Below are 12,515 nucleotides of genomic sequence, written 5' to 3'. Positions count from 1 at the left end.
CCTTGAGAATTTGCATACTTCTGAAGGGTGCAGTGACTGAAAAAAGGTTGAGAAACGCTGGGCTAGGCTACTGCTCCTTCCTGTCCTCTGTCCTCCTGTTACCCCTCCTCCCCCCCAGAGAGGAGTTGTACAGTCTGATGGTGTGAAGGACAAAGGAGTTTTTAAGTCTGTTAGTCCTGCACTTGGGAAGGACTGGGATTGCTGGGTTTCAGTCACGTGACTTTTCTTAGCGGTTTTACTAGAAGTGAAATAGTTGGTGGTCTAAACGGCTGCCGTAGTACAAACAACTAGCGATAACTTATGCTCGTAATCTAGAAGCCGCTGCTCGCTTTAGATATATTCAGAAGATCGCTATGTGCAGTGGAATCGACCCCTACCGTCTGGAAAAGAAGGATTTGTCATACAATCTCGAAAACTACCCTTCAGTTGAGTTCCCCGACATCTCGAACTATCTGGTGTTGCAGACGTCCTTCTGCACCGCAAAACAGATGAAAGCGTGGAAGAGTATGGAGGCTTACAACTTTTTTATATGTGGCTGGGTAAAGGACCTCGGTATCAAGTCGCTGCCGAATGAATCCTGTATTGTTTTTGCCCATGTAAGTATGTTTTTTTTTTAAGTTTTTCATTTGCGTCTTTACAATGAAGCGCTGCAAGTTAAAGTGTAAACAAACAACAGTTCGCTTGATTCTCACTTGCGTTTGCTCTTATCTCTCAGGTAAATCATTCACAAAGATCATCAGAAACCCCTTAAGACCTGGATCTTAGTTAAACAAGACGGAGAAGTGATCACGGCGCATTGTAACTGTATGGCTGGGTAAGAATTTTGTCACGACCTTCATGCGTATGGACTTTGTGAGGAGTAAACAAAGAAACAGCTGGGGACTTTAGTGCTTTATGACTAAAAAAGTACTGTAAAATAACAACACATAGCAAGAAAAGTACTTGGAAAACACTAATGACATAGCTGAGAGGGAGATACAAACCTTTCACGAAGTAATCACTGCAGACTTGAGCATGCTTCGACTTGGCTCCCTTTGATTTCAGTGAGAATGGCTATATTATGACCGAATGGTTTGTGAAGTGAGCAACTAGGAACTGCAGGGTATATCCAAAGCAGAGTGAGCTGTTTGAGTGAGATCATCGAATTATTGTAATGTAAGCCCGCTTCCCAACAACGAGGAAAATCAAGCAGATGTTCTCCTGTAAAGTTTCATCAGAAGCCAACCAGGACGTTCGACACCTGACAGATGACCCGTATGCTAGAACCAGCTATAGCAACAGACTCAAACAACTCTTGAAGCCTGGGCCAAACTCAAACCAAGTCGATGAGGTTGAGGAATTTATTACCAATGCCATTGGACAAGCCTCTAAAGAAACTATTCCCTCTAAGACAAAATGCTATATTGAAAAACCGTGGGCGAGCAAGGAATACCAAGATCTCTTGCTGAAACTTCATGGCGAGAAAGACCCATCCAAAAGAAAAGTCCTGGTGAAGGAGGCAAAAAAACTCCACACTAAACTCAAGAACGACTACTTTACAACTAAAGCTGACCAGATCAATCTTGCAAACGAACAGTGTAATGCAGAAGAAGAGTTTAGATTGATGAAGCAGCATACATCACTTGTAAGATCATTTAAGCCTCTTATACCACTAGTTAAATTAGAAAATCACTTCTCCGAGCACTTTGGCCCCCGTGTATATGAACCTCAACCAGAGCTAGAACACCCAGAGGAATATCCATACATCCAACCACCTGAGGATCTACCCACCATTAATACGTCAATACCAGATCGTACGGAGATTAAAGCCTGCCTACAGAAGCTCAAGAGTGGCAAGTGTAGAGGAACTGATAAGGTATACGGGGAACACCTGAAGTATGCAGAATCGGACTGACTATTGAAGTATTTAGTTGTCCTGGTTGGGCTTGTGTGGACCTGCCTCCAAGTACCAGTTAGGTGGCTTACTTCGAGCATTACGTGCTTGTACAAGTGAGGCATACAGTCATGTGCGGAGAACTACAGAGGATTAAGTATTGTTGCAACCATGTCTAAAATTGTATCAGGAATCATCGTTGAGAGAGCTTGTGAGGTATATGAGTACGTCCTACTACCATCGCAGTTTGGTTTCGATCAAATAGATGAACGGTTGATGCCATCTTCATCCTGCGCCAGGTCCTGGAAAAGTCAAGCAAATCAAGAACTGCATTGTTTATAGCGTTCGTAGATTTGAAGGCAGCATATGACCCCATGATGCCTTGATGAAATGCCTCGAAATTCGCCTTGGATGTCCACAACTAGTAGCAGTCCTACGTGCCTTGTATACTGGCACAGAGGCCTACATTAAAGGATCCACTCGCCTGTTTGACACTCTAGTTGGATGTCGACAAGGTGCAATGGAATCCCCTTTCATTTTCAATATCTATATGGACTTTGTGGTCAGAGTTGCACGGCATGAGATAGCAAAAGTATATCCAGAAGCAGGCTTTGCAATCAAGTTCTGTATTCCAAACGAAGTGTCACCTAGAGAACTACGCAAGATAGCACCTGTGATAGGAGAAAATCGTATAACTGAACTGTTATACGCAGATGATCTAGCTATCTTTGCCGAATCCATCGAGCAATTGCAAGCAATTCTCCAAATCTACAATGACACATTTACCCGTTTTGGTTTGCAAATGTTGTATGTAAAAACAGAAACCATGGCTTTCAATGTCAGTGAAGATATCAAAGGAAAAGAAAGCCTTGTCTCCATTGCCAGTCATTAAATCAAGAATGTGCGTAATTTGGAGATATTTTTGTACCTCTGTATCTGGTTTCTTCTTTGCTATTTCAAAATAAAACAATTGTTCACAAAAAGGAATGTATCAAGCACAAAAAAAAGAACGTGCGCAATTTTAAATATCTTGGGCACAGTATCAGCAACATCAGTACAGATACCTCTCACTTACTCGGTGTAAGAATTGGTGCCGCATTTCAAAAGTGAAATGAACTTAAGCATGTGTTGACTGACCATCGCATTCTACTGTCAACTAGGGTGAAATTCCTTGCCGCTTGTGTTCGGTCTCGCTTGCTGTACAGTGTCCAAGCATGGCAAATGTCCTCCGATGATATCAACAAAATAGAAGTTGTATGGAATGGCTTTCTGCGTCATATGATCAAAGGTGGTTTCAAAAGAAAGAATCCTGCTGACCCAGGCGTTTCTGATGCTCAGGGAGAGGTGGACTCCCCCCAATCTGACTCACTTGCTGGAAACAAAGGCTGCAATACTTGACGCACATCTGCCGCATGGAGAACCACAGTATTCAGAAGCAACTGTTGTTCGAGAATCGATCAGGGAAATGGACAAGGATTGAGAATCTGCTGGGCATGGATGCTCAGCAGATAAGACAGACAATGATGTCTTGACCCAATTTTCAGCGACTGTTGGACCAGGTCCTAACAGAAGCACCCTAGGGGTGTTACAACCTTCAAAGGGAAAATGATGATGATGATGATGATGATAGGTTCAAAAGCCACCTTTCTCAACATCTTTTTGTGAAATCCTGTGTTTGTTCACCTTTTTTTTTATTAGTTCACAGGGAACCCTGAAGAAACTTTTCAGTTTCATGGTCTGATCGAGTCAAACAACCTAAAACAACATAAGCGTAAGGCATTTTTCATGCAAGCAATGCACCTTCTCCGTACAAATGCTTTGTCAACTGAGCTTTGGTAGACCATCAGCTAAAGTTTTGAATAACTAATGAGGCGGATGTGACATCACGTGAAACCCAGCGATAGCTAGGGTTACAGTGGGGGGGCTAGCCCTCTGATAACCGTGAGAGTTTGGCTCCCTACTTGTATCTGTAGTGCAGTGTGCCTTGCCAGATGGCAGTAGGTACCATTTTTATGATGGTCTTTGGTATGACCCAACCACAAGTTGAACTCACAATCTTCCAGTTGAGAAGCGGACACGCTAACCACTAGGCCAGTGGTTGAGCACTGTAAAATGATAAATTAACTCTGAAGGAAAGTGTGGCTGGCACGGCAGTGTAGTGGTTAGCACTGTCGTCTCACAGCAAGAAGGTTTGAACCTCATGGCCGAGGGGGGCCTTTCTCTGCGGAGTTTGCATGTCCTCCCCATGTCTGTGTGGGTTTCCTTCCACAGTCCAAAGACATGCAGATTAGGTAAAATACCTAGCCACTGTGGTTGCACAAGCCAGTGCATACTTATGGGGCTTTTCCACTACCAACGTGGCTGACTTGGGCTGAGCCGTGCAGTGCTGAGTTGGGCTGAGTCGAGCTGAGTGGGGCTGTTGGGGTTGCATTTCGACTACAACCATGCTGAACCGTGCTGGCTGGAAGTGGGTGGACACATTGGGTGGAGTTAGCGAAAGTGGGTGGACGTCACGTGATGTCGTTAGGCGGCGCAAACAGTGACATCAGTGACCTTTTAAGCGGTAGTCTCACGACCCGGATAGTAAACAATAAACATGGAGGACATGGAGTCGTTAGTGTTGCTGGTCTTGGTGCTGTGGCTTGTTGTCACCGACAACGCCAACAGATACTGGCAAGAGCGTATAGATGAGGCGAGGCGCATAAGGCTTCGCAATTCTTCTTCTTCCGGGTTTACGGTGTTTATAGATGGTGGTTCCCAGCGTGCTCGCGGGGCATGTGTGAGCATGTGAGGACACTCCTCCTCACCAATCAGTGCACAGGGGAGTGTCTCCTCACGCCCCTAGCCCCACTCGGCTCGGTTGGGCTCACTTCAGCCCCACTCCAAAACCGTGCGAGTTTTGGGTGCTGAGTAAGGCTGAAGTAAGCTCAGTCGTGCTGCTCTGAGGTAGTCGAAATGCGAGCCGTGTTGGGCTGAAGTGAGCTGAAGTGAGCTGAAAAAGGGTAGTGGAAAAGGCCCATTAGAGCCGGTCCCAAGCCTGGATAGATTGGGGAGGGTTGCATTGTAAAAAAACCAAAAACCTATGCCAAATCAAATATGTGGATCATGATGACCCACTTTGGCGACCCCTAATGGGAGCAGCCAGCAGAAGAAGACTCTGGAGGAACGTGTGGAAGAACTAGTGCAGGGTGTTAGGAAAACTAAAGCCACTGGCCAAGTGAACCAAGTGCCATTGAAACCTTGCTCTCAGGAATGGCATCAAATCAGAGGATTTATCCCAAAGAACAACAGCTGAGGCTATGGTGTGGGAACTGGGGGCTATCAGTGAGCTTCAGACAGCTGAAGCAGTGATTTCTAAGAAGGCTACCTTTGGGTGGGTGTCCATGTAAACTCTGTTCATTTCACTACTGTTTCTGAATGCTGCTGTGGATGAACTCCCTGGAGGCACAGCAGAGGACTACAGTGGACGCATTTGTGATACCGTTGACAACGTGGTGAAAGTTCATGCTTATTTAGTGACTGTAATCCAAAGAATGTGGAAATTAAACTTGTTCAAAATATCTCCAATTCTCTTACAGATCACTGAGCCGTGAATCATCCTACAACTGAGCTGGTTTCTCCGGCGTGGGATAAGTTGCTTAACGAACTGAACTGCCACCTTCATTCCCTGGATTCTTTGGTCACAAAAGCCAAGAGAACCTTGAAAGATTATGAAAAGAACACTGGACTAAAAAATAATATATTTGGGACAGACTGTATCTCTGGTGGCATTGTCAATGAACAAACTAAGATACCATGATGGAAAAGGAGATCCATGTGGATTTCTGATTTTTCTGGAACAAAATATGTTATCCCGTGGCATTCTCCCCATATCCAGGGGAAATAGGTGACACGTTCTGTTTCATATCTGTGGCACATTGATGCATCATTATGTTCTGTTTGTAGATCTCTTAGCCAAAGCTGGATTATGTAACGCTATCCTTGCTGACTTCAAAACCAAAGTGTGACGTATTGAAATGCATGTGCTGGATTTACTCTGAAAACCTGTGACTGGTCTTGGACGCACCCTTTTTTTTAATGCCAGCAGTCGATCAAATTGATCACTCTGAAGGGATTTCTTGGGTGAAGGATGCAAGTCAAAGACTTAAGGATATGAAGGAAAGGCCAAATCACGTGTTGTCCTGCTCCACAGAGGTCTTTGGTTCAATGTTAGATGAATCTAATGTCACTCTGACAAAGTTACAGGAACCACCAGTGGGAGAGATGTCTCAGAGGTATTGAGATTGAGGTATTGAGATGTCTCAGAGCATTCATTGAGGTATTGGAGCGACAATACAAGAAATACTTTGAAGGGGACCTATCTGAAAAACTCAGGACTGAGACCAAATCTATTCAAAACCATAACATGGATGTAAACGAGGTCATAGGCATATTCAGTGCAGCCCAAAAAAGTACCACACGGTGCACTGTGCTAACTGTAATGCAAAATGAGGGAACAGAAGAAGAATACAGTGCAATACCTTGACAAACTGGACAGTGACAGGAAAGAGATGATTTTGAAGAAAGCAAAAAGTTTGGGGCAGAAACAATGAAGGAAATGAAAGGCAAGACAGAAGGAACTGAAGTGTTTCCTGATTTAGAACAAAGTTGGAAAGACTATGTGACCCCCTAACAGGAAAAGCAGTTGGAGAGAGTCTTTGCCATGTATGGTATGAAGATGGTAAATATGTTAGGTACAATGGAAAGATAGTAGAAGTACATGGAAGTGGGGAAAAAAGAAGCAAGAGGAGTAAAAGTAAGACATTTGATGATGCAGTTGACTATGAGACGTCTCTCTTTGCTCTTGGGGCTGACTTCATCTTTGATGATATGGTACTATCAGATTGACTTTTTTGAATTTGCACTGAGAAACTAAATAATTTTGTTAAAACAACAAAACTGAATGAATCCCAAGTCTGCGATATATGACTGAAATTTGTTGTAAATTTGACAATTTGTGATACAATTTCTGGGCGGCATGGTGGTATAGTGGTTAGCACTGTTGCCTCACAGCAAGAAGGTCCTGGGTTCGAGCCCAGTGGGCCCAGAGGGCCTTTCTGTGTGGAGTTTGCGTGTTCTCCCTGTGTCTGTGTGGGTTTCCTCCAGGTGCTCCGGTTTCCCCCACAGTCCAAAGACATGCAGTTAGGCTAACTGGTGGCTATAAATTGACCGTAGGTGTGAATGTGAATGGTTGTTTATCTCTGTCAGCCCTGTGATGACCTGGTGACTTGTCCAGGGTGTACCCTGCCTCTCGCCCATAGTCAGCTGGGATAGGCTCCAGCTTGCCTGCGACCCTGCATAGGATAAGTGGTTACGGATAATGGATGGATTCTTCATTTGGTCATACTTTTGTCTTACTAATGTAAAAACAATAGAATTTGCATTTGAGATCAAAAGATGAATATGAGATGATAGATCAGAATTTCAGTTTTTCTTTCCTGCTATGTACATCAAGATGTTTTCAACAACTTAGAATATGGCATCTTTGATGACAGACCACCCAATTTTTAGGTGAGCAAAAGCAACAAATAAATCATATGATCTGACCATAAAAAGAAAAAAAAATCATCTGTGGCTGCTGTGAATAGCCTGTCTTCCTGTGTGCCCTCTGTCCCTGCACTCACTGTGCGTAACTGGAGTCTTCCACAAGGCTAGGCATCTTTACAGGCATCTTTATATTACAGGCATCTTGCTAAAGCTAGTGAGCTAGTCAACAGCTGTGAGGACTAACAATAGCCCTGTTCATTATTTACATTCATTATGATAATGTTAGGTGTTTTCTTACATGTGAATGAGACATGAGATCGTTGGATATGACAAATATGTGCTTCACTCCTTCCCACCATGCTCTCTCTTGTGGACTCCAGCAGTAGACATGCAGTGCATGAGCTTGTGTTTTGGACGGAGCACTGAATGGAGGGTTTGAGATTTTTTTCAGTAAGATATTGTCAAAATCTAGTTTGCTGATTTCTCCAACAGCCTCTACCTGAGCTTTAAATGTAAATTATCTTAATATTTGGTTGCATATACCTTTGAAAAAACTGCATCAAGTTGGTGACCCCCTGACATCACCAAACTGTTGACATGTTTCGGGTCATTGTCTTGCTGCATGATGAAGTTCCTCCCAATTAAGTTGGATGCATTTCTCTGTAAATTGGCCACCGAATGTTTCTGTAGACTCCTGAATTCATTCTGCAGCAAGCATCATGAGTTACATCATCAGTAAAGATTAGTGAGCCCATTTCAGAAGCAGCCATGCAAGTCCAAGCCATGACACTACCACCACCATGCTTGACCTTGAGCTTGTATGTTTTGGATCATGAGCAGATCCTTTCTTTCCACACTTTGGCCTTTCCATCACTTTGGTAGAGGTTAATCTTGGTTCCAGAACTTTTGAGGCTCATCTCTGTATTTCTTAGTGAATTCCAGTCTGGCCTTCCCATTCTTTCAGGGGCATATCAAGCTTTCCAAAAGTGGGGGTGTTCTGGAATGGGGAAGCCATATCATTAGAAATCGGTTTATGGCTATATACACGCCCGGCGTGTACACTGTGATGTACTGTACTGTCAATGACTGATATGGAACTTTTTCATACCCATGGTCCTGGATGCAAATGAAAGGGAGGACAGCAGAAATCCTATAAATCCAGTTGACTCCAGCCAAGTTCTGCATTTCATGCAGAGATCTATCATGTTGGGTTTTGGTGTTGTTACTGCAAGGGCTATGTAATTATTCAGTAAGTGAAGGCAAAAAGTATTGAGTGATAATTCTAGGTAACAGGATACTGTTCTATAACAGAGATGTCAGTATTGCTGCCTACACTGGTATACACTGATATAAACAAAACCAAAAACTTCACATAGCCCAAGAAGTCATACACAGTGTATAGATCATACACCATCATGCATAACAGTTTGGACTGGGATCGCTTTGTGTGAGCAGGAGGCATGGCTAATCAGTTCATGTTGGAGAAGCGCAGCATCCTGGAAGGACCTCTTTAGTATAGCATTCAAATAAGACGGGGCAGTTCCTGCTTTTAAGGTCTTTAATTATTCAAACTCGTGTACAAAACTTGTTTGCATCATGCATTACATCAGGTTACAAGAGGACAGCATTAATAGTCCTATGGAAATTAACACAATCTTTTAGGGCATGGCGCCTGGGACAACTGTTTGAACGATGGCATCGCAAGCGCTTTGAGAAGGGTCTGTCTGCAGAGCCGCAGAGCCAGGCACAGTAAGCACCGCATGCGATGTCAAACCTGGAACGATGAATCAGGAGCGGTAAAACTGGTGTTGGCTCTGCAGCTCTGCAGACAGATACTGTATTATTGAGCGCTTTCGGCACGCTACGCAAACTGGCTATTATATTCACGCAACTGCTGATTGGTCGGGTGAAAAAAACTGTTTTGAGGCCGTTGCATGGCTGTTTTTTGTCTAACGTTATGGCAATAGTTTACTTCCTTGTTACACATTTTATAATAGCTGTATAATTTTCATAATGATGTCATTTTAATCTGACAAAAGTGCGGGGGATGAAATTGTGTTTCAACAAAAGTGGGAGGGATGAAACGTACGCATCCCCCGCGGGTGATACGCCCCTGCATTCTTCCTGCTTATGAGTGGTTTGCACCTTGTGGTATGGCCTCTGGAAGTCTTCTTCGATTGTGATAAGTTCACTCCTGTCCTGTGGAGGCTGTTGTTTTTGGGTGTTTCTTCACAGTTCTCACAATGTTGTTTCATCAACTGCTGTTGTTTCTCTTGGCTAAGCTGTTCAATGGTTTCTTTCTTTTTCAGGACTATGCCCAGTGCTTGTGCAATGTCTCTGATCGATTTTCTACTCTTACTCTCAGCTTTAAAATGGCTTGCTTTCCTCCCTTAGACAGCTCTCTGGGTTTCATGTTGGTTTATCCTTTTTAAAAACAAATGCAGTATTCACAGGTGAAACCCAGGGCTCAAACCAAGAGCAGACATTCAGAGATACCGTATGAAGTGCTAAAACAATCAATCAATCTAACAGGGCCCACATCTTCCAATATGTTTGATCACTTAAAAAATTGGGTGGGTGGAAACAAAGTGTCATGTTCCAAGTTGTTTAACACATCTAGATGTAAATATCAGGAAATGAAAGCTAAACTTCTGATCTTGTATTCATATTCATCTCACATTCATTTTTTGAGCTTATATCCAAATGTCTTCAGTTTATAGCAAAAATGAAAGGATTATCCTTGTTGTTTCAGTATTTTAGAGGGGACTGTATATTTAGAATAGAATTAGAATGCCTTTATTGTCACTATACACATGTACAATGAGAACCCAGTTAAACAAATGAGAAAAATATTATACTTGGTAATTTATTTATTGAGGAAAATGATCCAATATTACATATCTGTGAGTGGCAAAAGTATGTGAAACTAGGATTAGCAGTTAATTTGAAGGTGAAATTAGAGTCAGGTGTTTTCAATCAATGGGATGACAATCAGGTGTGAGTGGGCATCTTGTTTTATTTAAAGAACAGGGATCTCTCAAAGTCTGATCTTCACAACATGTTTGTGGAAGTGTATCACGGCACAAACAAAGGAGATTTCTGAGGACCTCAGAAAAAGCGTTGTTGATGCTCATCAGGCTGGAAAAGGTTATAAAACCATCTGTAAAGAGTTTGGACTCCACCAATCCACAGTCAGACAGATTGTGTACAAATGGAGGAAATTCAAGATCATTGTTACCCTCCCCAGGAGTGGTCGACCAACAAAGATCACTCCAAGAGCAAGGTGTGTAATAGTCGGCGAGGTCACAAAGGACCCCAGGGTAACTTCTCAGCAACTGAAGGCCTCTCTCACATTGGCTCATGTTAATGTTCATGAATCCACCATCAGGAGAGCACTGAACAACAATGGTGTGCATGGCAGGGTTGCAAGGAGAAAGCCACTGCTCTCCAAAAAAGAACATTGCTGCTCATTTGCAGTTTGCTAAAGATCATGTGGACAAGCCAGAAGGCTATTGAAAAAAATGTTTTGTGGATGGATGAGGCCAAAATAGAACTTTTTGGTTTAAATGAGAAGCATTATGTTTGAAGAAAGGAAAACACTGCATTTCAGCATAAGAACCTTATCCCATCTGTGAAAGATGGTGGTGGTAGTATCATGGTTTGGGCCTGTTTTGCTGCATCTGGGCCAGGACGGCTTGCCATCATTGATGGAACAATGAATTCTGAATTATACCAGCGAATTCTAAAGGAAAATATCAGGACATCTGTCCATGAACTGAATCTCAAGAGAAGGTGGGTCATACAGCCAGACAATGACCCTAAACACACGAGTCGTTCTACCAAAGAATGGTTAAAGAAGAATAAAGTTAATGTTTTGGAATGGCCAAGTCAAAGTCCTGACCTTAATCCAATCGAAATGTTGTGGAAGGACCTGAAGCGAGCAGTTCATGTGAGGAAACCCACCAACATCCCAGAGCTGAAGCTGTTCTGTATGGAGGAATGGGCTAAAATTCCTCCAAGCCGGTGTGCAGGACTGATCAACAGTTACCGGAAATGTTTAGTTGCAGTTATTGCTGCACAAGGGGGTCACATCAGATACTGAAAGCAAAGGTTCACATACTTTTGCCACTCATAGATACAGTGGGGCAAAAAAGTATTTAGTTAGCCACCAATTGTGCAAGTTCTCCCACTTAAAAAGATGAGGGAGGCCTGTAATTTTCATCATAGGTACACTTCAACTATGAGAGACAGAATGGGGGAAAGAATCCAGGAAATCACATTGTAGGATTTTTAATGAATTAATTGGTAAATTCCTCAGTAAAATAAGTATTTGGTCACCTACAAACAAGCAAGATTTCTGGCTCTCACAGACCTGTAACAACTTCTTTAAGAGGCTCCTCTGTCCTCCACTGTATTAATGGCACCTGTTTGAACTCGTTATCAGTATAAAAGACACCTGTCCACAACCTCAAACAGTCACACTCCAAACTCCACTATGGCCAAGACCAAAGAGCTGTCAAAGGACACCAGAAACAAAATTGTAGACCTGCACCAGGCTGGGAAGACTGAATCTGCAATAGGTAAGCAGCTTGGTGTGAAGAAATCAACTGTGGGAGCAATTATTAGAAAATGGAAGACATACAAGACCACTGATAATCTCCCTCAATCTGGGGCTCCATGCAAGATCTCACCCCATGGGGTCAAAATGATCACAAGAACGGTGAGCAAAAATCCCAGAACCACACGGGGGGACCTAGTGAATGACCTGCAGAGAGCTGGGACCAAAGTAACAAAGGCTACCATCAGTAACACACTACGCCGCCAGGGACTCAAATCCTGCAGTGCCAGACGTGTCCCCCTGCTTAAGCCAGTACATGCCCAGGCCCATCTGAAGTTTGCTAGAGAGCATTTGGATGATCCAGAAGAGGATTGGGAGAATGTCATATGATCAAATGAAACCAAAATAGAACTTTTTGGTAAAAAATCAACTTGTGTTTGGAGGAGAAAGAATGCTGAGTTGCATCCAAAGAACACCATACCTACTGTGAAGCATGGGGGTGGAAACATGGGGCTGTTTTTCTGCAAAGGGACCAGGACGACTGATCCGTGTAAAGGA

The sequence above is a fragment of the Neoarius graeffei genome, chromosome 11 (assembly GCF_027579695.1).
Source record: "Neoarius graeffei isolate fNeoGra1 chromosome 11, fNeoGra1.pri, whole genome shotgun sequence".
In the NCBI taxonomy this organism is placed as follows: Eukaryota; Metazoa; Chordata; class Actinopteri; order Siluriformes; family Ariidae; genus Neoarius; species Neoarius graeffei.
Note: the sequence above shows the minus strand (reverse complement) of the source record.